We start from the raw sequence: 22,209 nt of genomic DNA, 5'->3' as shown, positions 1-22,209 counted from the left end.
AAGGCTATGCAAACCCACAAGTGGACTCGGGCTGCAGGAGGTGATGGCATTTGAGGTCACTTTCAAAGTTGACAAGTTTCAGCAGATGAACTCAAAGTGCAGAATAGGCCAGAGGAATGGACAGAGTGCTGGTACCTTGAGCTCCTCCTAGTGTTTTCCAGGCAAGGCTGTGGGCAAAGGAATGTGGGGATATCTCCTTCATAGTCCTTTGCCGATGCTCTCGGCCATTTGACTATGCTTATTACTACGGGTTTCGTCTTCGTGTACTTTTCTTACTTACTTGTAGGCTATTTCTTTGACTACTTTCATTCATGATTTTCTTACTGGTCCTTCGTTCGTTTCTGCCCCTTGTGGCTCATCCATGCTGCCTTGTTTCTCGGGCTTTCCTTTTCATCTTCAGATATTTAGTTGAACCACGTTCTGTCCTTTACTGTACAGCTCTTTTTGTTCTCAGCGTTCACAGGAGATTCTGCTTTGTTGCCCTGGGTTGGTTCAGTCAATGTGTTTGTTCTAGGAAGACATTGGTGTCCGGGTGACATTTGTTCACAAGTTCACATGTAGTCAGCTGTGTGTAGTTCACGTGTAGTCAGCTGTGTGTAGTTCACGTGTAGTCAGCTGTGTGTAGTTCACGTGTAGTCAGCTGTGTGTAGTTCACGTGTAGTCAGCTGTGTGTAGTTCACGTGTAGTCAGCTGTGTGTAGTCCACGTGTAGTCAGCTGTGTGTAGTTCACGTGTAGTCAGCTGTGTGTAGTTCACGTGTAGTCAGCTGTGTGTAGTGTGCCTGCTGTTGATGAAAAGACAATGAAGATGCCACGAGGAAGGGCGTTGTCAGACTCCACCAGAGTCTTGTCAGAGAATGTCGTCGAGACTGTGTTCTGTGGCCCCATCAGCAGGCCTTTGGCTTTTAGAACATTATATTTTGATACTTAAAATCATGCAAGAACATTTATATCAACTGGATCAAGGAAACTTTGCTATCCACTACATTATTAATTCCAGATGGGAAAATTCATTAGGCCTCAAATTTTATTTGAGGCCAACTGTTTCTTAAATTATTATTACAATTATTATCTATTTACTTTTTTACAACTGATGGGAAGAGAAATTTAGCAGCTGTGTGATTAGCAGGGCATGAAATTAAAAATGTTTTGCATAGAATCAAGAGGTTGTTTGCTACAGAATTCCTCATCGGAGAATTAAGTGTCATTAAGATTGGCCACAAGATGCCCCCTCTCACTGTTTGAGTTTGATTTCCATTTCTTTGCTAAAAGGCCCTTTGCCTTCTCTGGCAGGGACTTGCCTGTGGACAAGAGCATCAGCTCTCATAATGATAATAGTCAAGGTAACAGCCGCGGGCCGGGCCCTGGACTCGCTAAGTAACTCAACGAGGGCTGGAGGCTCTCTGCTTCAGTGAAGATTATGTAAGTTCTGGCTTGAAGAAATGAGACAAGTTAGTAAAGATTTCAGCCTAGTTGGTCTCCCTTCTCAGGTACCAGGGCATGTGTGTGCCACAGGAGGCCATAGGAGGCAGACTAGCTCTCTGGACAGTCGTGTTTATCTTCCTATTGTCTTCCACTTCGATACATCCTTTATTTCTTACGTCATTTGCATACAACTGTTTTTAGTCTGTTTCTAGAAAATGCTCTTCCCTTCCATTGGGTAAGATGTTTGCCACCTTTTGTACAAGCCAGGCATGCTAGCTAGAATGCCTTAATTTAGGATTGAAGCCTATCCTAAGCGATTTTAATTCCTCTCCAAGGACATGAATTCCATGCACCTCAAGCGTCATTCCCTCTTATCTAATTCAGGCAAAAACAGTGACTCTTAAGAGTTACTGTGGTGTGTGACAGAGTTAGTACTGGAAAATTCTCATTCATGGTAGACACTCTGTTAATGTTAGCTACCTCTCCTTTCCACTCCTTCTGCTTCCCTTTCCCTCCCTCCAGCCCCTCCCCTTTCCTCCTGTCCTGTGCTGTTGGGGAATCAAATCCAGGGCTTCATACATGTTTGTGCTCTACTGCTGAGCTCCGTCTTCAGCCCTACCTCTAGCTGTTCCCATATGAGATGTATTGTTCTTATTTGAATGCATTTCCTCGGTATTGCATAGTCTGTTGCTCAGCTTCCAATCCGGAATCCTTCGGCTCTCTTTGCCTTACTGCCTTTGACAGAGTCTTTCCGTATGATATTTATTTGCATTATTCTTTAACCCGATATTATCTTTTAAAGACTATTTTTATTACATTTATTTAGTTGTGTGTGTGGGTTTCTGCATGGGTATGCATGTTTGTACACACACTACTACATGAATGTGCAGGTCAGAGGACAATTTGTGGGAGTTGCCTTGTGGATGCTGGGAGGGGGTCACTGGCTATTAGGTTTGGTACGAAGTGCTGTTTCCCACTGAGCTATCCCACCAGCTCCAATTTTATCTTCATCCTTGCTGGAGTAAGTCTACGTAGCCTCTTCCCTCAATGGTCTGTCATTTGGGGAGAATGGGTTTGGCTTCAATCAATGCAGGCAGCTTCTCTTGGAGACAGACCTGAGAACTCTTTAGATATATAGGTAATGGATCTGCGGTCATCAGAGGACAGAAACAGTCATTTTTTTTTGTTGGTATCTGAGACATGTATAGGCCAATAGAGCCTTCTAGAAGGAGAAGTGGTTTGAAGTATCACCAGAGTGTTGGGAAGAATTTGACATGCCTCACAAAAGAGGGGGGAAAGTTTCTAGGCTGCGACGGGTATGAGCTATGCCTGTTTTCTCTTACTAGCCATTTGTTACCATGGCCAGTGCTGTGGAGAGGTGGCACCTGCTGCACCAAGGCTCATGCCTCAGGGGATATGAACAGTGACTGAAGCAGTTACCTTGTCGCTGTGACAGACTCTCTGGCGGAAGCAGTGTGAGAGGAAGAGGTTTTTGTTTTGTTTTTGTCTCGTAGTTTCAGAGCTTTTCAGTCCGTCATGGCAGGGAGCACATGACAGTAGAGATGGCTGAGGTCATGTCAGAGGGAGCCTGTGGCTTTTCCATTGTAGCTATAGGCCGGAAAGCCAGAAGTACAGCAGGGACATGGCATCTTCAGAGACCGGCCCCTGCTAGCCCACGAGTGCTAAGCGAGGCTCATGTCCCAAAGGTTCCAGTTTCTCAAAACTGCTTCCCCATCTGAGGACAAGGGGAATAAATACATGAGCTGGAGCAGGAAGTTTCCTCCATGTTCCATGAATACAGTGAGCCAGGAAGGAGCTGCTGGCACATTCTAGTGAATGTCTCCTAGAAGGGGCTGGCCTCTTTTCTGTGAGAGACAGACTTTCATGGGAGGGACAAAAGCCGAAAATGGCGGCATTGTGTAGAAGAACTGAAGAGAGAAAGTCCTCTTCAGAAGACTAAATCAACTAATAAAGGGATACTACCCAGTCCTATGTCTGCTCGATTTATTTATTTATTTATTTATTTATTTATTTATTTATTTATTTATACGAGTTTAAAGCATAATGTGAATACATAATTTGATTTTAAATTAAAAGGCAAATTAAAATTATCAAATTTTATTCCATATGTCTTTAATTTCTTGGGTGCCAGCACTCAACTGCTCTTGTCCTTTGCCATTAAAAGGTGATCCTGTCCTGGAATGCCCGTGCCATGCAGTAGGTCTGGATGCCATAGCCCCTTTGCTGTGGGCACTCACTAGGATGCTGCCAGCAGCTCTGCTCTGGGTGGCCAGTGTGTTTTAACCCTGTTGGCGCTGTTTCTCACCCCTACATGTTAATGGCGGTTTTAAATTTATTGTCACGATGAGGCACTGAAATGTGCTTGCGGCCGGCCACACGTTCTATGCCATAGCTGTGAAATCATAAGGCCGCCGTTGTGGCCAACACCCCAGAGCATGTAGCAGCAAGTGCTGGAGGTAATCAGGCAGCAGTTTCTGTGTGGGAGGAATGCAGACGTAGGAACACCAACTCCTGAGCTGTTGTCATTGTTCAAAACATCCTTGGAATTCTTCCTCCCTCTCGTTCTCTGAAAAGTTTTATTTTCACTTAAAAACATTTCCATCATTTTTCTTCTATAGTTGGGACGTGAGAAGTTTGTATGTTTAAGATGGGCTCTATATTTTGATACGTATTTCACACTGTAAAATGAAGATGGCAATCAAGCTACCTAACAGACCTGTCAGCCCGCATAGTGGCTGTTCTGAACACGAGACTCACAGCACTGAAGGGATCGCTGCGACTTTCTGGCGTACAAGGCAGTGTTAACCCTTGCCCTCATGCTGTCCGTTGGGTTCTGGGACTTCTCTCCTTGAGTTCCTGAGTTGCTCTATACTGTCATCTGTGGCCTCCTATTGTTCCCCCTTGGTTCCTGGGGACCAGCATTCTCTCTGTTTCCTTGGCTAATTACTACACCCCGCATGTAATTAACATGTCTTATGGTACTTTCTTCTTATTGTTCTTGGGATATTTTAGTGGACATGATTTCGCCAGATCCCATCCGTATTGTCAAAAATTGAAGAAATTAACTTTTAAAAATTTATTTATATTTGCTTATCTTTTAGATGGGATTAACCAGCTTTCTTTCGAACTAAAGGCTGAACTATTTTAATTGTGTGTGTATCTATGTCTGTCTATCACCTACCTACCTCTCTAATCTGTCCGTCTGTCCATCCATCCATCCCTCTGTTCCTTCCTCCCTCCACTTATCTATCCCTCCTTCTGTCCGTCCATCCATCCATCCCTCCCATCCATCTCTCTCTCCTATTCCCTCTTCCCCCTCCCTCCCTCTCTCCCTCCCTCTTCCCCTTCTCTTCTTCCCTCCCTCTCCCTCCCATATTTCAGCACCCCTCAGTGGACACTGGGTTGATTCTGGGCCCATCCGTTGTGAATGCTGCAAGTGTTGTGAGCTTCCTTCTGCCATAAGAGCAGGTGTGGTGTGAGGGCCAAGAGATGCTCACTTGACTCTGCTCATCTGGGAGCTGCATCTGCTAGCCCTTTGCTTTGCAGGCTTTGGGAGCAGTGCGCAGGAAATGGAGATCCTTCCCACTTCTTTCTATCATCTTTTCTTATTTCTGTGCTCTGTGTTTTGAAATCTGTCACTTGGATGCCTTCGCTGTTCTACAGGTATTTGTGTGTATGGGTACTTCCTCAGTTTGCTGTGTGGGAGGGGTAAGCATTGCTAGCTTTGTTTTCTTCATGGTGATACTCTACTTTGAATTGTGATAATAGTGGGTCATCCCTTGAGGTCACACAGACTGTCATCTGAAAACATATCTCATGTATGTGAGAACACTGGGGCCCCAAGATAAATCCTGACATGTGCTGAAGGGCCCTTCCACTGGATAGGGCTCTGTTAGTTCTGGTCCCTTGCTAGCTCTTTGCCTGATGTTGTCATGTATTTTTTTTCCATAAAGAGAATTGATTCATTTTTAGTTGACTGTTTTGAGGGAGATGGGCAGAAGAAAGAGAGAGGCGATAGAGAAGGAGGGGGAGGAAGCAGCACAGAAAGGGAGATTTCCCTTGGCCTTGGCTCCTGTCATATCACATATCATTAGGAGAAGGAGAACCAGTCCTTCAGGAGTGCTTTTATATCTCAGGAAATGCTCAAGAAACAGAAGTCATTTTAGCTGACAATGATTGGAGCTAGATGTTATCCATGAATTATATGACAGATTTGCTATAGATAAAAATAACCTTAAACATACTAGTTGATATGTAAATATAGTACTGATTAAAATAGTTGAGCATGCAAGTTCTCAATGAATGTGGTGTTCAGCTTCATTTTGCGATGGGATGCTGTCAGATGTAAAGCCATGTCCTGTTTCAGTCACTTTGTACGTTTGGTGAATGTTTCCTAAACTGTGCTGCAGAGTGCCAGCTCCACATATGGCCGCTTCACTTCAGGGGCCCATGCTCCATAGTCCATCCATTTTGGGGAATGGCCTGCATGTTTACCAAGTTTAACTTTGAGAAGGTCAAAACAAAGCAACAAATGAGCCCAACTTCTTTCCTGCTGTGCATAATTTTGGCTTTATCAAATTAACATTATATTGGAATGGTTTTCTCAATAATATCCCAAGATTCTAGAAGACTCTTTGGCCACCCTGACTTCGTTGTTAAAATCCTTAAGGTGCAAACTTGTGTTCTTGCAATCCTGTGTGAAATATGAAGTTGTTTTTGGCTTCACTGTAGACATCTCCCTGCCTCCCCTCTCCACAGGAGAAATTATAGGTTTGTTTAAGTCTTTAAATGAAATGTAAGGCGGAGGAAACCATTTAGAGTCTGGCTAATAGCAGGGAAAAGACATCATTGCCCTGGCCAGACCAATGTGTTACTTTGACCTGTAACCCAGATGACTTTCTGAATGCAGCCTGTTTCTCAGCAAACACTTGTTATTTACCAGGGCTAGCCTTTTCACTATCAAAAGCTCTGCGTCTTAGGAAAACCAAAACCAAACAAGCAAATAGCTAGAAACATGTATCTTCCGGGATTTTTAAACTGGCTTGCGTGTGTATTCCGTCTCAGAACTTGTGCAGAATTAGCACTTTATTTAAGTATTTGGAAATAGTTCGTTTGACTGTCATGACATTTTCTCTTTGCTTGTTTGGTATTTTAGCTGTTTAGTTTGGAAAGATCCTTAATATTTTACAGAATCCCACACTGTACAGATGGAGAAACTGAGGCTAGTTGGCAGCCTTCTTTCTGGGTCCCTTGTTGGTGACAATGCTAGCCCAGGAGCTGCTGTTTACCTTTTATACTCCATAAAACAAAACAGGATAGAACCCAAACACCGAATCCTAGACGAGTTAACTGTCTCTTTGGTTATGTTGTAGATACATAAATAGGAGGTAGGTAGGTGGTAGCAGTCTATGCTTGGAAAGTTCCTTAGCCTAGAGAAGAGTCTCCACAGGACTGCGGCTGTTCCCTCTTTAAAAGGACTGCACCAACCTCAGGCCAGACTTTTAAAAACTAATCCATTTAAAAAGAAGTGTGTGGAATAGTGGGTCGTACCCTGTGTTTTCTCCATCTGTCTTCTGATAAAGTGTCCATGTGTTATTTTGAACGCGTGCTATAGGAATTTAATACTTGCTAAGTGTGTGGTGTGGTGGGCTGTTGCTTACTTATGTATTTTGTGGTTTCTTCTACCCAGCTCCAGCTCCATTGTCTTCGTTGAAAGCTGGGGTCTAACTTTCCATAGAAAAGGAAGGTAAGCTCTAGGGAAGATTTTTGTTTTGCTAAGTTTAATCAAATCAGAGCAGGCCTGAAATCTATTAATGTGTGCCTTGGTTTTCTTGACACATATAGGAAGATTTGAGGAGTTAGGGATCATGGGCAAGATCTGTTGTTTAAATTCCCCATTTAAAAAGTTGGTTTGGACTCTAATCTGATATAGCATCCTATGAATGGAAGGGGCCTCACCCTCAGGCATGGGTAATAGTTAGGGGCTGGATATCTCTGGAAATAGCTATAAAGGTACGGTAAAATCAAGAGCCGTCACAGCAACTTGGCCCAGTTTCTTCATTTTAACTTCAACAGTTGTGATCCTGATCTTAGCCACCTTCTGGGTAGTTGTGGGGATTAAATAAGGTATAGATATGGGAAATACCCTATATGAAAGCTACATTATTGCCAGGAATAGCAAACACACACTGCTGCTTGTTAACGCGGAACTGTCTTAAGCACATGGCGTTTTGGGTACCTCTGATTTCTGACCGCAGTTCTCCTCAGTGAATGACTCCAAGCATTGTGAAGCAGAAGCTGTTGGCTCCAGGTGTCTTAGTGACTGACGTCTTAGTGACTGACTTACTGCCTGTTTTCAGATACAGCCCCTCTCTTCTTTGGTCTGAGATTTCCCTTTGTAGATAAAATAATAGGCACATGTGAACTGTATAGCTTTTTCTCCTTAGACACATGTGATTCTTTCAAATGATTGTTTTGGGTCTTTCAGACCCAGTTGCTAGTTCATCAGAGTTCACTTTTAACTGTATGCTCTGAGAATCTTCATGTCACAGATAAGGAGTTTGGGAAGTACAGAGTGCCCTTGTCAGCTCTCTAAGACTGCACAGCCAGTAACTAGTGGCATCAACCTTCAACCCTGACTCCTGATGGCAGCTAGATAGACTGGTATGGCTTGCTGGCAATGCAGGTGTGTGATGTCATTAGCATCTGTCCACATCTAATCAGCAGCATGATTATCAGCCAGCTCTTTAGGTTTTCGGTTGGTCCTCTCCTTAACTTCACAATTAGCTTCCCGGCTTCTTGATTGCAGGGTTTCTGTACTGGAGTGTGTGCTCCCAGCACTCATCAGGGCTGCTAGGAGGTCATGTCCTGCCGGATGAATGCAGTGTGTTTCTTGTCTGTCCTTTTGATTTTCTGAACCCCTCAGGCAGAGCTGCTGCTGGCATCTACTGGGTTTGGCAGAGCTGTGGTTCGCATTGCCCCATGCAGGGCGGGGAAGGGCATTTGAGGAGGCTGCTCTGGCGTGCTGCTGAACTAGTCTCTCCCTAGGGGAAGCATGCTTTCAAGTTGTGGCCTGCTTGTTTTCTACATGGCATGTGTGTTCACCCTGATTGTTCTCTGTGTAACTCAACTACCGTCTTCTGGGTTGTTGCTGTCTTGTTTTGTTTTGTCCTTGTTTAATTGTGTTTTTCCAGAGATCTGGTTTTCTGAGGCGCTGACCAAAGACAACACAGGATTGTAGCAAGGAATGGCATGTGACAGACTCATACCCGTGAACACCAGGAGAGAGTTTACTCTTGGATGGCCAGGAAGCTGTTGGAAATCTTAGTTCAGGCTGATTCTCTGCATTGAGTTATTTGAAGTCTCCTCCTGGTGCCATATTTCTTTCTGTTCACATACTCAGTGCCTTCGTTTCTCTAGTAACACCTCAGAGATAGCCTTTAAATCCAATTAAATGGCCTGCATTGAAATTATTAATCATCCACATAGGAATGTTTTGGTAGCTGTGTGTTGGATACTGACCCTGCCTTAGATCATGCTAACATGGATTGGACTGAGACAGGAGGCAGATAGGTCTAGGGGAAAAGCATTCCAAATTTTGCATCTCGTTTTGTAGCTATGGTTGCCATCCACGGTCTTGCAAATGCTGCAGTCGTCCAAAGTGCTACAATGGAAAGGCAGCATGAGCTGTGGGGCAAGTGGTGTGGTTGCTCTGACCTCGTTGGAGGGGGCATACCTTTGCCTTGCGGAAGGTAGAGAGAGTGGCAGGCTAAACGTTTCTCAGGTTTAGAGAGGAAGAACCTTTGAACTCATGAGTTTTCTTTGGTGTATTGTGTATTAAACTGTTTTCTTACGTCCAGGTAAAGAGGTATTTGAAATATTTGGCATGCACTGAGTGTTGTGGTATGAGAAGTATCATGTTCTTTCTATATTACAGAACTGCAAATAAAGTTCTGTGTTTATGAATGGCAAAAGCTGTTGCGATAGGGAATGGCGCAGCCAGTTAAGTGCTTGCTTTGTAATCACAAGGACCTGAGTTTGGATCTCCAGCATTCGCATAAAATCTGAAGGTGTGTGTGTGTGTGTGTGTGTGTATGTGTGTGTGGAGGGGAGTCCCTGACCCTAGCTGGGAGCTTTGGAGACAGTCAAATTCCTTAGAACCCACATGCCACCAGCCCAGCTGAATCTGCGAATTCCAGGTTCAGCAAAGACAGTGTCTGCAAAACCAAGGAGGGAAGTGAGGAAGGTAGCTGATATTGATTTTGACCTCCCCAGGGACATGCACACATTTGCGTACACAGAACTATGGAAATATAAACCTAGAATTTTATTTTCCCTTCATTAGTGTAGAAAGACCATGATGCTTTACATGTACACTGAACACACACACACACACACACCTACCTACCCACACATATACACACACAAACTCACTTGAGGACAAAGCCTCTTCTGCTTATTCTCTTCCCGTTTCATCCTATATAAGTGGTCGTGGTAATGGCATATAACTTTGGTAGTCACTATAATGAGGCAAGAAAAGTAGCTTTTGTTTTTATTACATTAAAACTATTTGCTACATTTCATATGTACAAAACTCTTTGAATCAAATTAGTGAGAAGGACTCTTTTCATGACATTCTTATATAATGAGAAAATGATTATCTGGTAAAAGTGTATGAGAGAGAGAGAGAGAGAGAGAGAGAGAGAGAGAGACAGAGAGAGAGAGACAGAGACAGAGAGAGACAGAGACAGACAATCCTGACTTCTGTTTCAACCAGGGATGCCTTCATGTATGACATATTTCCAGAACAGTCATTTTCATTATGTGGTGATTTCTTCTGTCCCATGTGCATGTGTTCTGGACTGTTGGAGAAGAGAAGAGGGTGGGTAGAGCCAGGGGTGCTGCTTATACCTGTTTAAGTTGTCTCTTGCAAACTGGCTAAAAATCGTGATCTTCATTTGCTATGCATCATGAGGTCCAGTCTTTTGTTTTCTTTGTTTATTTTCTAATTTTCACAGAAGTACTTAACTCCTATCAGCGGACTGGGTATAGGAATATATAGCTTGTTTGGTTTTCTCTGAAAGCACACACAGGCTATTTATGGAGCCAGACGTGGAAATTACCACAAATGATCATACTGCTGTCCAGACGCATGCGATGGCTTTTGAGGGTAGGGAACGGAAGTTGTTACCTTTGTTTTACTCTAATGAAGAATCTGAAACAGGCTGACTTTGCAAGAAAAAAAGCAGGTTATTTAACTCAGGGTCTGAGGAGGGCAAGGGATGGTAGTTGCTGATGCATTTCTTCCTGATAGAGAAGCAGGCAGCAGGTGCCCTTGGTGGAACATTCCTGTGTGTTTTCTTGTTCCCTTCCTTTGAAACAGCAGGGATTGAATCATGAGGCCCCTCGCTAATGACCTTTTCTAATTCCAGCCACTTTTTAATGTCTCTAACCTCTAAACACCATCTTTGGGATAAATCTCTATGTTTGTGCTCATTTACAGTAGTGATTAAATGTCAGCATATGGCTCATTGGGGTACACTCAGATGGTATCCAAATCACAGCCATTTAACCTCAAAACGATGCATTAGAGCGGTCTCTGAGAATGCTTCACAGATAACCATGGGTGTATTGGAATGGCTGAAGAAGAGTCAGTCGTAGACTCATGAATTCATGGACATGTTGAGACAGATGAAGCTGGCAGTGTCACTGAGGCAGATCCTAGGGTTTAGGAAGAGCCTTTAGCTTTCTGAGACACGGTTGACTGTGAGAGATGAGCGATATGACCTTGTGTGTATAATTTGAGCCACCTAGGTAGGTAGGAAAGGGTAGCAACCAAATCACAAGGTCCTAACTCTGATGTCTTTCTGTCTGCCTGCTTGCTTTATACCTCAAGTATAGAGCGACAGTAATCTCCCTTGGAACTCCTTACCTTCCTATTGTGGATTAGTTGTAGTCTTGAGTAGTTTTTATATTTTATATATTTTATATCCTTAGAATATGGGATTGACATATTAATTGGATTGTTATTGTTAGTAAGCAATGTGGGAGGAAGGCAGGGTTCAATCACATCCTCTCCAGGGCAAGGCCAGAAAGTCAGGGTGAGCTATACTTGCAGGTCCTGGGAGCCCACAGACCAACCTGGAGCCCACCGGCTGTCCTAGACCTCACAGTCTGGTACAAGCACCGTGGCCACACAGTGGAAGGTGTGCTATGCTTTTTACATACTAGTAATATCACCAACAAAAATGACCGAGGCTTGTTCCAAGGTACCTATCTGAGAAGGCAGCCGTTTTAATGTGAACATTCAGATACCAGATTGGACGAGAGTACCATTACTGTAGACAGCAAGTATACTTTAGGAAAAAACTAAGTGGAGACTTGTACAAAGTTGCCAGTGTGTTCCTCTCAAGCTGTATTTAATCCAACATTCTACCTGCCCGCTGAGCCTGCTGCTTTTGTTTGTGATTTTTGACTTCCATTCTCCTGGCTGTTATTTTTTATTATGATTTGGAGAATATTGGGCATATACGATTCTCTTTTTAACCTGGCGATCAACAACAAAACAACAAAGCTCACAAAGCAGTCTGAGAGATGGCTGTTTTGAATTTTAACATTGAGGAAACAATAGGCATTAAGGACGGGTCAGATACGCGGTCCTACCTTGACCACTGGCCAGCGAGGGTGGTAGCTCGGACTCTTAGTGGAATGGGTTGCAGGCACAAACATGTGAGACTGGATGCATCTCCCCACTTCACCCACTATTTCTTGCTGTCTTTTAGATAAAAGATGATTTCTTTTCCTTGTTCCTTTCTAAATATTACCTCCGCTGGGACCTAATTACAGCTGTTGCGAATGTACAGAACATCAGAAGAATAGTTGTGGACTCCCAGTGTTATCTTTAGCTCTCACAGAATGTTAGACACTAATTATAGACGTCCATTGCACACACAGGTATAAAACGCTTCCCAGTTTGTTGTCAAATTGCTGCGAGGAAAAGTCAAGGAAATAGTTCTCATTAGCGCTTGAATTTCATGTAAAATTCCCCCCCCCCCCCCAAGGGTGATAATATTGAAGGAAATGGGCTTTAGGTTCTAAAGCTCACGCCCAGAGCCAAACCTCACCTTTACTTTTCCGTTAGTGTTTTTGTTAATGCTGAAATTTTAGAAAAGGCTGTTTCTTAGTGTATGAAAAAACAAGCTTTGCAGAAAATGCATACTTTGATGCCAGCTGCTTTGTTGAATAGCCATATTTAAAGAGGAGTTTAATTCAAGCTGTAGCTCATCATAGCATTTTCTGAAAACTTAAAAGCAATTGCTGTCTTTGACATGTAACTGAACACTGCTATTTCCAATTACATATGTACAGTACAAGAAAACATTACACTCTCCAGAGTCGGCTTACCTGTAGAGAAGCAAGGGAAAAAAAATGCTATGTAGAAAAATAATGCTATGTCTTAAATCTGGAGGGGACCTGGATCGCATCTCATTTCTGTTCCTGTTTCGAGGATCTCAGGAGAGACATTTTCTATCACTTAATTCATTTTCACACTTTCTATCCATGCTGAAATTGCACTTTTTTTTGAGACAAGCTTTCTCTTGGTTGCCTAGGCTGTCCTGTAACTCATTATATAATCCAGGGTGGCCTATAATTCAGAGCAGTCTACCTGTTACAACCTCTCGAGTACTGAGGTTACAGGATAGGCCACTATACCGTCCTTGAATTTATACAGTTATGATGTAGTCGGTACCTAAGATTTTTCTGCCTTCTTTATTTTATACACACACAGGCATACATGCATGTGCGCACATGTGTGCTTGTGCTTGCACACACACACACACACACGCACTTCAACTTAACTGAATAAGGTTTCAGCATTGTATCTCAGCTACAATTGAAGATAAATCAATATCATTTATAAATCTACCCTCATACAGCTTCAAGTTATCACTTTGTGATCGCCTTTCTGGGGTTCTTCTGTTAGCATAAATTATCTGGTGCTGTGTACCTCAGCTCTCTATATTAAACATCTCACCTACTGCTGCATTTTATTAAATGATTATAATTTTAATATCTCCTTGATATTTCATTGAGTGGCTAGGCAGTAGTGATAGATGCCTTTAATCCCAACACTTGGGAGACAGAGGCAGGTGGATCTCTGTGGGTTCAAGGTCAGCCTGGTCTATAGAGTGAGTTCTAGGACAGGCTCTAAAGCTACACAGATAAACCCTGCCATGAAAAACAAAAAAACAAAAATAGAAAAGAAACAATACTCCCATCCAAATTTTATTGAGTGGCTTTATATATCTTAGTTAAGCATTCTATTATTTTTAAATTGTTTTTTTGATTAATACTTTGTGCTTAGCTCTGCATAAATGTCAAATATGACGTCGAAAGTTTGGGATGTCAGGAGTCAAAGGGTAACATTTTATATTTATAAATATCTGTTGATCATCTTTTTCTCTCTGTGGCATTTCTGTTTCTTCCACATTAATGTGTGAGTCTCAATCTCTCTCTCTCTCTCTCTCTCTCTCTCTCTCTCTCTCTCTCTCTCTCTCTCTCTCTCTCTCTCTCTCTGTATGTGTATGTATAATTGGAGTTTCCTGTTTATTGTAAGATTAAATATGCTTCCATACTTAGCAATCCTAATCAAGATTTCATATCTCATTTGAAAATGAATAGTTTGTAAAGTAAACATTTAATAAGCATTTTGAATTCTTTTAAAAGAAAATTCTAGAACCTTTTTTTGTCATGCAATGAGCCCTTTGAAAAAATTGAGAGCCTTATTTTAAAATGAAAATGTAGAGATTGGCGAGGGGTCATTTTCCCCTACAGGGCTTGTAATACGAACACATCTTCAAGCCAAGTGTTCTTGAATTTCTTTCTTTAAACTAAAATTTTCAATGGTTTGAGAATTTCATACATGAGTACTATATTTACATAATTCTCACCTATCCCTTCCCTCACCAACTCCTCTCTGGTTTGCACACTTTCTCTTAAAGTCCATGCCCTCTTCTCCTTCAGCTATATTGTTTGCTTAAATACATGTGTATATGATATTAGTTCTCAGATGCATTCCTCCCCTATGTATCTGAAGTGGGTGGTGTCTTCAGCAACAGGTTCTTGCCTTCAAGTTCTGGGAAGCAACTAAGGTCGATGGTAATAACCTCATAGGTACACACACACACACAGACAGACAGAGAGAGAGAGAGAGAGAGAGAGAGAGAGAGAGAGAGAGAGAGAGAGAGAGAGAGAGCGCAATCAAGGTCCATGGCAACAACCTCATATGTACACACACACACAGCAACCAAGGTCGATTGTAATAACCTCATATGTACACATACACACACACACAGCAACCAAGGTCGATGGTAATAACCTCATATGTGCACATACACACAGCAACCAAGGTCAATGGTAATAACCTCATATGTACAGACACACACACATGCACACAGCAACCAAGGTCAATGGTAATAACTTCATATGTACACACATGCACACACACAGCAACCAAGGTCAATGGTAATAACCTCATATGTACACACACAGGTATGCAGACTTGGTATTTGTGTGTGCATATATATATGTTTGTGTGTGTGTGTATATATATATTTATATATATTTTTTTTCTTCTTAGTCATTAGTGTTGCTTGATCTGTATGTTTAGAGATGACTAGTTGTGACTGAATTGAATTAGGGGTTCATCCCTGGAGAAGATGAATTCTACCTCTCTCACGTCATTGATTGTGACAGCTCTTCATCTAGAAATAGCGCCGGGGAGATTTCCGCTATCCCTATTGGCCAGCCAACAGGTGTTGTTCTTGGGCTTCTCTTACTTTGATAGCCATATTGCTGAGACTCTGTGACTGCATTTCCCTGTTACAAACACAAGATCATCTCGGAGGTGTTCTGGTCTGCCGGTTCTTTCTGCCACCGTTTCTGCCATGTTCTCTGAGCCTTCGGTACAGGGGTTGTTGGCCAGCTGTGGTCTCTGCAGGGGTTTCCGTCTACTGATAAAGAAGGCTTTGTGATTAGGGGCGAGAGGTGCATTTGTCTGCACGTATAGGGATAACTGTTAGAAATGATACTGGGTTGGTAAAGAGACAGCAGTAGGTCCTCCTCTAGAGTTGATGATGTCGTTGACTAGGTTTATAGTGCCAGGTGGAGTTCTCTCCCATTGAGCTGGCCCCATGTTCAATTTTATTAGTGTCAATGCTGTACCCATAGGGATGTCTTACTGGGATGATCATTGTTGTGGTTCCTGGGCTTACAGCTTGGTAGGCTTTTGATTGTTTTCTCCTATGGCGGTTATATTACACACTCCTCAGGAAGGGCGTCTTCTGGGTTGAGTCTTTCAGGTTCTGAGTGTGTGTTGTCTCTTCAGCAACAGGGTTTTTTGGTTTTGGTTTGGTTTGGTATTTCTTTTTTTTGTTTTGTTTTTGTTTTTGTTTGTTTGTTTTTGAAGACAGTTGTTTTTCTTTCTGTGAAACAGGTCTTGCTGTCTTAGAACTCACTGTGTAGACCAGGTTGGCTTCAAACTCACACAGATCTGCCTGCCTCTGCTGGGATTAAAGGCATGTGCCACTACTGCCTGGCATATATAATGTATTTTTATGTAAACATAAAATAACTTTTTTATGGTTTTCCAAACATTCATCCTCTTTATATATTACCTTCCTCTTCAGTCTCCAATTAAAGTTCTCTGCCTTTCCCCCAATTTTCTCCTTCACAGCAACTGTCTCCTACTTGACCCCTCCCTGGGGCTCTCCCCTGACCCACGGTTCCTCTTCATTCTCCCGATATCTGCAGTTACTCTAGGTCGGAGAGAGTATGCAGTGTTCTGTTTTCCTGGACCCGCGTTGCCTCAGTCAGTATATTTTCAAGTTCCAGGCATTTACCTGCAAATGTCAATATTTAATTTTGCTTGCACCCAGATAAATTCACAGAAGGATTCTACCAGTCTTTCACTCCTTCATTGAAGCCAGTAGTACACTACTACCCAAGACAGGCAAAGACTGATCAATATCAACAAATAGAATATTATAGGCCAGTATCTGTGATGAGCACAGTTGCAAAAATTATGAATCAAATGCTTACAAACTAAATACAGGTGTGTGTGTGTGTGTGCGTGTGTGTATTTAAGTTATACACCAAGATTAAGTTGTCTTTGCCTTTAATATGCAGGACTAGTTCAATATATGTAAGGCAGTAAATGTAATAAATCATATAATTGGACTTAGAAAAATCTCATGATATTCCGAATAGATGAAGAAAAGACATTTGACAAAACTCTAACATGCTTTTATGATAAAGTCTTAGAGAAGGTATGACTGGAGGGAGCGTATTTCATTATAATAAAAGGTATACATATGATAAACTAATAGCCACTATCCCCCTAAATTCAAGTAAAATCAGGAATGAGATAATTGTCCACTGAATCCATTCTTTTCAATATAGTGCTTGAAGCGCTAGCTAGAGCAATGAGACAGAAAAGGGGGAAGGGAGGACAGCACAAAAGAAAAGAAGAAATCAGCTCATCCTTATTTGCAGATGGTTTGATATGATGCATAAAAGAGGTCATATGATATTATGCATTAGCAATCCCAAGAATTTTACCAGAAAGGTTCTAGAAATGATCAATGCCTTCAGCAAAGTGGCAGGATGCCAGTTAACATGCAAACACTTCTGTATACTAATGGCAAGCACAGAGGTGACAAAGACAGAAGTCATGGAAACACTGTCATTCACAATAGCTTCAAAAAAGGATGACTTAACCTAACCAAGGAATGGAGACCTCTGCCCTGAGGAAGGTCCTAACACTGGAGAAACCTGCTATGATCCTGGAGTGTTAGAATCAATGCGACCATTTTATCAACAGCAGTTTGCCTTCCAGCCCCTCTTGGAAGTATTTGAACTGGTAATCCACTGGATGTTTTCTGAACCTGCCTTTCTATGCCGTCTCGATGTTGAAATCCAGCTGTGGATAATATCTGCTTTTGTATTTCTGTCCATCTAGGTGAACAGTTATCCAGGCTGGCCACTTCAAAGGACTGTCAATATTCTATTTCACTTTTAATTTCAGCCATTTCTGTTTTCTGTTTGGTAGAACTGAGAAATAGATGAAGACACTTGCATAAACCACTCAGAAAATTAAAACATAAAGACTTTTCATTAAAAGCTTTTGAATTAAAATCTAATCATAGCATTTCCATCTTCCCCATTCTCCTCCTGTGTTCCTCAAATTGATTGCCTTTTTGATTATTATTGTTGCATACATATATACAATGCATACATATATGCATGTTGGCTGCTGTATCTGTGAATGTGGCTAAACGAGACCTGAATAACGATACCAGGAAACAAGCTAATGCAGAAAGAGGAGTTCTCATTTGTCCCGCCCCTAGACAAAGAACTGCAGACAGCTCAATCTGCTGAGGGTGGGAGAATTACAAAGTGGGCAACCCTGGAGTCACATACACGCAAGACTTCTTTCAAAGGAAGTACTTTGCTATTTTCAAAATTTTGTGTTTATTTGTCTGTGTGTGTACTTGCATGTGTGTTTAGGTACATGTGGAATACTGAAGGGATAATAGATCCCTTGGAAGGAATTTAGAGGTCTATGTGAGCCACCTATCATGGGTGGTCTGAACTAAACTCATTCATTTCCAGAGGCAGCTCACGTTCATATCCACCAAGCCATTCTCCAACCTCCTTTTGTGTATGTGTTTGAACAGATGTGTTGGGTATGTGTGTGTTTGAAAATCTGGGCATGTGTGAGCATGTGCATGTGGAGGCCAAAGGTCGTTCTTGGATGTCTTTCCTCAGGGGCTGTCCACCCTGTTTTTGAGACAGGGTCTCTCACTTAGTCAGATGTTCACTGATTAGGGTAAACTGGTTGGCAGGTCTTGCTCTACCATCTCGTTCCTGGCACTTAGGTTAGAAGTATGTGCCACCATGCTTGACTCTTTCTTAGGAATTCTGAGGAAGCATGCTAGCAAGACACGCCCCTGCTCACTGACCATTCTCCCAAGGCTTAAATACTCCGAGGAGCACACTTGCCGAGGTAGTGTGTCATTACGAGGTAAAAGTGTCATTTTCTCAGGGCCCTGTCCCACGTCCTTGGTGTGTCATAGCTGAAATGTTTGTGCTGCCCCTCCCTGCAATCTTTCCATTGTTGTGTGTGCTACAGGAACTGAGAGGATTGTGACAGCCTCAGCTGGTTTCTCTTCTCCTTTAGACACCATTGTTTGTGACAGTTCTGATCACCATCTTTCTTCGGCTATCACATTGCAATGTTACTGCTGTATTTAATTCCATTTGGTTACCCTGACGTGAGAATATTCATTTATAGCTTTCCTTGAAATGCCTTTGCTGATAATTTTTCTTTCTGTACACACATACACATGCATGCACGCGCGCGCGCGCACACACACACACACACACACACACGCACGCGCATACACACACACACTACAAAATGCTCATTCAATTTTGCTGAGCCAGTCAGAGAATAGTGTTTTCATTTACAGCTGAGGAAACTGAGGCCTGTGAGATCATAGGGCCTGAAAGCACTGGTGTGAGCTCAGTGCTGGAGTTGGTGCAACTGCATCTTCTTGGCCCTTCTTACTATTTTTCATCTTGTTTACCAAAATTATTCCATCTGATGAGTTTCTGGAATTTTCTTCTTTTGGGCATGAATGAATTAGTGATTTTTTTTTTTTGAGCAACATCAGTATTACTGAGTTTGGTCATATTTTTCTCCTGCTCTCTGCCGGTCTCTGTACTTCAAGAGGATCTAGGCTGTGTAAATATCTCCCCTTCCCTTCTCTCAAGATGCTGAGTTATTTCCAAAGAGAGATGTTGTGGAGAGACCAAACTCCTGCTCTGGCATGTTTGCAGTCCCCCAGCGACTCCCTCGAAGTCTTCTCTCTAAGGCATTCTAACTGTAGATTGTTGGCATCTGAACGTTTGGGCTCAAGGATTCCTTTGCCCCTTTAAGCTGTGTCAGGTCTTTTGTGACCTTTGTTTTTTCACCTTCATTTTTGAGGGAACTGAACATTTAGGAAGCTTGGTTACAACAGGCATCCAAGTAAATTCCCTCATAAGCATGAAGACTGAGTTGCGAATGTCGGAGGCAAGGGACTTCCCCCGCGTGTTGTCTTTGGTTAGAGAAACAGCCTGCAATGGAGCCCAGAGCAGAATGCTGAGATTAGATGTTTTCGACAGTAATTGGCTTCATCGTCAGCACTGAGTTCTTTGTGGGTTGGAACCTAGTTTTCCCAGAATCTACAAGCTCTGAGAAGGCCTGCTGTCTGTGTGGCTCATTTCCTGGGACGGCCCATCGCTCTGCACAGACATAATGGATGACATTGGCATGTTGTTTTCTCATACAATATTGTTGTCCATTTTGTGAATCAAATTGTTAGAACCTTGGGGGAGTTGTTTTTCTTTTAAAATCAGGATTTTGCTATAAGAAGGCAGCTGTTACCGGTATTTAAGTAGAAGAGATCCAATAGGGCTTTAGTAACTCAGAAACCATCAAAAGGACCACATGGAGTAGAAGATCTATTGGCCATCTAGAATTGAACCCCAGAATTACAATTAACCCCATTATTTTATAGCCATGAAAGAGAAAGGTCACCAGGAGTTCTCTCAACTATTGAAATCCAGGATATACTCTATAAGAGATGTGATCAGGAAGGTGGTAATGGCTTCTGAGACATGGGATTGTACTTCTGAGACATGGTACTGTCTGCCACAGCTGCTGCTGAGAAGCCCTCGTGCTGAAGAATGGCTGTGAGGATGTCAATGTAGAAGACAGCCCCTCTGCCCTCCACCAGCGTTCCCATAGGAAACAGGCAGAGCCCCAACCATGGCCTCTGCCCGTACTAGCCTTCCCAATCTCAAGACAGTACCTATCTTCTGGCAGCATTTCTTTTATAATCCATGCCTAGCACCAGTGCAGCCCCTGTGTTGGGTGGCACGTGTGAGTGCTGACTCACTGTCCACCACAGTGAGTTTGAGGGACTTCACCGACCTCTGTGGGGCTTGAATGTGCGGTCAGCACTCCGATGGGGCGCTCTGTTAAGTCTCTGTTTGGCAGTATCATCTATTATATAACCACCTACTTCAGGGAAATCCTTTGGGGAATTCCTGTTTGTCAGAGAAAGTGCCTAAGAAGGAAAGGTCATGACCTGGGAGAGTAACCTGTTTCGTTACAACATTTTGGAAAGTCCTAGAGGGAGACCCAGAGTATTATGGTCGTGGTCACTGTGTCTGGGTGAATTCTGTCTTAAGCAAAGGTTGCCGGATTCCCACCCCGGGTTCTCAGCTCTGCCCTGTGCCTTCCCCAGCCTTAAATGTGTGCTTAGAATTTGCAATGGAAATCAAACAAAACAGTTTACTTAAAATATATCATACAGAGATATGACCTGTTGGCCTATAAGTAATTATTTCGACTTCTTTCTGTATGCTTCCGTAACACTGATTTAGAAATGTGAGAAAATTGTTAGCAATTCTACTTGCACTATGCATGGCTGCCGAGCCAATTGCTTGAAGCACACGGTAGATGCTCTTTTTCATGTTCTAAATTAAGTCCCAGGTAAACTTTTTGCAGCATTTACAAGAAAATAAATATTATAGTTACTGGTAGTGCAAGGCATAGGAAAGATGGATGGTACAAATGCTCTCGGAGCATTTCAGCTTGTCTTTGTAGCAGGCAGTGTTTGCTACTCTAGGAAAAAGGGGGTAGATTGAGCTCTTTTGCTTCCTTCTATGCGACTGGGATTTTCTTATCCTTTCTTTTTGTCTTATTTGTTTCTTTTGAGATTTTATTTAGTCTTATTTTGTATTTACGAGTGTTTGCCTGAATAATGTCTGTTTACCACATGAGTACAGTGCTCACAGAGGCTAGAAGATTGTGTTAGATTTGGGGGGACTTGGGTTGCAGATGCTTGTGAGCCACCATGTGGGTGCTGGGAATTGAGTCCTGTTTCTCTGCAAGAGAAGCCAGGGCTCGGCACTGCTGAGCCAGCTCTCTGTTCTCCAGCCTTTCCTCCTTAGTTGGGGGCACATGCTCTAGAGTAGCAGTCCTAAGGTTTGCCTCCTGCTGCTCATTGCTCTGTGCACCTGTAATCACAGTTCCAGGCTTGCGAGGCTCATAGCTCTCGGAGCCCTTTGGATCAGTAGCTGACTGCATTTGAGCTTCGCTCTTGCCAAGTGAATAAGACATCATCACAGCTCCTTGACCGGGTTACTTACTATCCCATCGGAGCCACTTTGAACAGCTTCTTGTTAATGGGTACAGCAACCAAAACAGCAGGCGTAAGCTGAATTTACAATCACTCGTAGGTATGAGGAACCATGGAGAATAGTGTCTGACATATGACCTAATGATTCAGACTTAGAGCTTAACTCTTAGTATTCCCAAACCTTTATGATTGTCTGTGTGTGTGTGTGTGTGTGTGTGTGTGTGCACGTTGTATGTGTGTATTGTCTCTTATTTTCCTTGAATATTTAGCCAGTTTAGTGGGGTTTTTATACATTTCAGTTTTTTAGCATTGTGATTTTTAAAAAAAACTTCAGAGGGCTCAATACCCGTACTCTCTTGGAGAGCTTTCAGAAGGACTAACCCCCTTTGCTGTACTTCTGAAAGGGAGCCGAAACATCCAGGCTGGTCTTTGCTCTGCTGCCATTGGTCAGTGGCTCGCCAGATTTTGCCTTATTTCAAAATCTTGAAATAAAAGTTGAACAGGTTCCAACAT

At 42.6% G+C, this 22,209-nt stretch overlaps 1 protein-coding gene across 4 annotated transcripts in view; it reads left to right on the top strand.

The window, feature by feature from the left end:
• LOC119824574 (LIM domain containing preferred translocation partner in lipoma) overlaps positions 1 to 22,209 on the top strand; it is a 600,040-nt gene that overhangs the window by 186,019 nt on the left and 391,812 nt on the right. Inside the window, exon 4 of one of the 4 annotated variants that reach the window (XM_038344782.1) lies at positions 7,134 to 7,190. The exons of the other annotated variants lie outside the window; for them this stretch is intronic. The gene's annotated coding sequence lies outside the window, so the exon portion shown is untranslated. The remainder of the gene's footprint in view (positions 1 to 7,133; positions 7,191 to 22,209) is intronic. 4 annotated transcript variants of the gene reach the window in all.

Source organism: Arvicola amphibius, chromosome 10, assembly GCF_903992535.2.
Source record: "Arvicola amphibius chromosome 10, mArvAmp1.2, whole genome shotgun sequence".
Classification (NCBI taxonomy): domain Eukaryota; kingdom Metazoa; phylum Chordata; class Mammalia; order Rodentia; family Cricetidae; genus Arvicola; species Arvicola amphibius.
Note: the sequence above shows the minus strand (reverse complement) of the source record. Positions and strands in the feature narration are given on the sequence as shown.